The sequence below is a fragment of the Bidens hawaiensis genome, unplaced genomic scaffold (assembly GCF_021521415.1).
Source record: "Bidens hawaiensis isolate Kalapana, Puna unplaced genomic scaffold, B.hawaiensis_p1.1 tig00002866_1, whole genome shotgun sequence".
Classification (NCBI taxonomy): domain Eukaryota; kingdom Viridiplantae; phylum Streptophyta; class Magnoliopsida; order Asterales; family Asteraceae; genus Bidens; species Bidens hawaiensis.
The window spans coordinates 2,556,654-2,560,521 of record NW_027491154.1 but is presented as its reverse complement, the minus strand read 5'-3'; positions in this window follow the sequence as shown (position 1 = coordinate 2,560,521).

Below are 3,868 nucleotides of genomic sequence, written 5' to 3'. Positions count from 1 at the left end.
AAATTAACTTTTTAACTCGGGCTATATTTTGTCTAACGCATCCGTCATTGGATCGGAAAATCGAAGTGGTGTGCCGGATCTGATTCCCTACAGCAACTTCTACTGGTTTTTTGCAGTTTCCGGTGACCGTGATGCGGTGGTACCGGATACATGGATCGTCACCCGTCAGCGACGGTGGTGCAGTGGTAAACTATTTACAGTGGCTTATGTGTCCTCATTGTTAGCCATAATTTGGCTTGGTCCGGTCCATCGAGCATATGGTGGTCGAGCACATTACTTGGTCTACAAGTTATTTAATTTATTGTTTAAATATGTTTTTACTAATTAGTATATGAGTATGATAATGAGTTTATATTATAGTATAATTGGTTTTCATGTTTAAACTTAGTATATATTCCCGAGCTCATGGGTTATATCATAATGCATTGTAATTATTCGAGCTAATGAAAGTTACAAGGATCGAGCTTATGATCTAAAATATTGTTTGTTTTCGATTCTGGTTACCAAACTTTAGTTGGTATCAGAGCTCAGTTAAACATAACACGAGTTCTGTAATTCGTCTCAAGACCTGCGACGAGTTTGTCTTCAACACTTCTTTCGTTCAACTACTATTTTGTTGTTAGAAGACTTGGCACAAATCCATAAGTTTTCATAAAGGTATTTGTATTCAACAACAGTTAATTAATTGAGTCTTGGATTAATTGGCAGCGGTAGTGGAAAACTTACTTTATGAGTTTCAAATTTCATAGAAACTAATATTACTCAATTTACTTTCAACAAGGAATATTAGTATTTTTGTTCAAAGAACCAGCGCACTTCAAGGTTATTCATCGTTCTTTTCTGTTTCACGATCGATTTAAGTATCGTAAAAACCTACAGTCGCCAGAGAAGAGGAGGAGTCATGGGTAATTCTTCAAGCCGTACGAGCGGTTCTTCAATTCCTTTACTATGTCCGATGCTCACGAAGAACAACTACACCACGTGGGCGCTTCGAAGCCATGATCTGTGAGATGTTGTTGAGCCGAGATCACGAGCTGCAATAGATGAAAAGAAGAACGGTGGTGCGATTGAATATTTGTTTCACTCCATCCCGGAAGAACAAATCCAACAAGTTGGCCAATACGAAACCGCTTGGGAAATTTAGAATGCGATCAAGATCCGTTATGTTGGCGAAGAGAGGGCTAAGGAGGCTTGCCTACATATATACCTTAATTATTGAATTTGAAACCATGAGGATGAAGGACACCGATACTATTGATGACTTTTCCAGAAGACTATCCGATATAGCCTCAAAGTTCCCCTCCCTCGGTTCTGCACTCGATGAACAAAGACTAGTAATAAAGTTCTTTACAAGCATGCCTAAGCGTTTTATAAACGTTGTTGCCTCACTAGAACAGGTTATTGACTTGAAAACCATAAAGTATGAAGAAGCGGTAGGTAGATTAAAAGCCTATGAGGACTGTGTGAAAAGTGTCGATGATATGGATGATAATCATAGTAAGCTCTTGTTTAATAAATCTTCCTCTCCAAGCAACTTCAAGGGTGGGAAAAAAGGGAAAGGAAAACGCATCAAGAGCAATCCCGAGACAAATCGAAAGGCAAATACAACCGGAACAAAAAAGGTGATTCGGGCATAAAAAGAGATTATTGGGGGGTTCAATGTTTTCGTTGTGACGAGATGGGTCACTACGCTTTGGCATGCCCGGAAAGAAGAGTTAAATGAGTCGAAGTAAAACGACCCGAATTAAACCTAACTGAAGCAAACGGACCAGCAACGATGGAAGTTTTGATGAAGATAAGTATTAATGAAGAAGTTTTCTTGAACGAAGAAAACGTGCATCCGAAGAGGTACGAGTCGGAACCGAAGGAAAACGGCGTTTGGTACCTCGATAATGGGGCGAGCAATCATATGACGGGTACGAAATCTTACTTTTCTAATTTAGATGAAACGATTGTCGGACAGGTTCGTTTCGGTGAAAGTTCGTGTGTGGACATAAAGGGAAAAGGCTCGACAACTACTATTTGTGATGATGGTGCTGAAAGGGTAATCACTAATGTTTATTTTATCCCAAGTTTAACGAGCAACATTTTAAGCTTGCGACAAGCAACTGAAAACGGTTGTAAGGTGATTACGGAAGATGACCAACTTTTAGTGCTTGATAAATCGAGAAAGGTAATAATGAAGTCGATTAGATCAAAGAATCGGTTGTATAAGGTGCGGCTTCGGGTTGGAACACTGGTTTGTTTATTATCAAACATTGAAGATCCGGGTTGGCTATGGCACGCGCGTTTAGGCCATTTGAATTTCGAGTCAATGAAACTTCTTACAACTAAGGATATGGTACGTGGTGTTCCTTCGTTTATTGCTTATACTAATCCGTGTGATAGTTGTTTAGTAGGTAAACAAACCCGGAAACCATTTCCCGATCAAACATGTTTTCGAGCCAAGAAACCACTTGATTTGATTCATGGCGATTTATGTGGTCCAATTTCACCTAATACACCGTCGAGTAAGACATTTATTTGACTTATTGTTGATGATCATACGAGGTTCATGTGGGGATTTTTGTTAAAATTAAAAGACGAAGCTTTTGATTATTTCAAAAAATATAAAAGTTTGGATGAAGGTGAAAGAAGGTACAAAATTGGAATTTTTCGAACCGACAACGGAAGAGAATTCATGTCTTGTGAGTTCTAAAAAATTTGCACAAGTGAAGGAATCACACGACATTATTCCACCCCATACACACCCCAACAAAATGGTGTGATGGAGCAGAGAAATCGAACCATTATTGACACAATTAGAAGCATGCTCCATGTTACAAAAGTTCAAAAACGGTTTTGGGGAGAAGCGGCGAGACATGCTTTTATATCTTAAACCGAGAACCGATGAAATCACTATAGGAGAAGACTCCCTATGAAGGCTATAAAGGTGTAATACCCAATCTTGATCATTTACGGGTTTTCGGGTGTGTTGGTTATGTGAAAACACCTCCAACTACTTCGGTTAAAAAGCTTGACGACCGAAGTACCCCTATGGTTTATCTCGGTACCGAACTCGGGACAAAGGCATACCGGATGTACGATCCGATTAGACATCAAATTCATGTTTCTCGAGATGTTATTTTTAATGAGAAACAAGGTTGGAATTGGTCTAAAAGTAGTGAAAACTTGGCTGAAAATTTGGTAGTTAATCTGGAACAAGTTGGTAACATTATAAATTATAAACTTGTTTGACCAAAATACCCCTAGCAACATCAGCCTAAACAACACCCAAAACAGCTTAAACAGCAGCCAAAATAACCCAAACAACACTGAATTTAGCCCAAACATCACCGAATTCATGTCACACCCCGACCAAAGACGGCGGAACATGCCGAGGTGTAACGATTGCCCATAAGCGCATGACACTTTTTAAAGCGACAATATTTAACAAACTCATTTCATTTCACAACATCGAAAATGTCATATAACGATATTCATAAGTCAAATACAACAACATATAACAAAATATAGCAAATCAAATATTGTTCATTTTGCTAATATCCTATAGGTATTTGTGACGTTTTCTTCTCCACACTCCATAATCAACCTAGATGCAAATCTGTAACATTTCATAAAATAAAGTTTATCAACACAATGGTTGGTGAGCAATTCATAAGTTTGAACATATAAGTATATAATAAGAAAAGTCACAAAACTTGTATACAAAACAATAAATAAGAGCAATAACTTGGATAAATAGATAAAATCGCTAATAGATTTACGTTAGCGACACCTTGCTATAAGGGGATGCCAAATAGTCTAGGATTATATAGTTATCGTTAATTGCATTACGTTAACGACACCGTGCTATAAGGGGATGCCA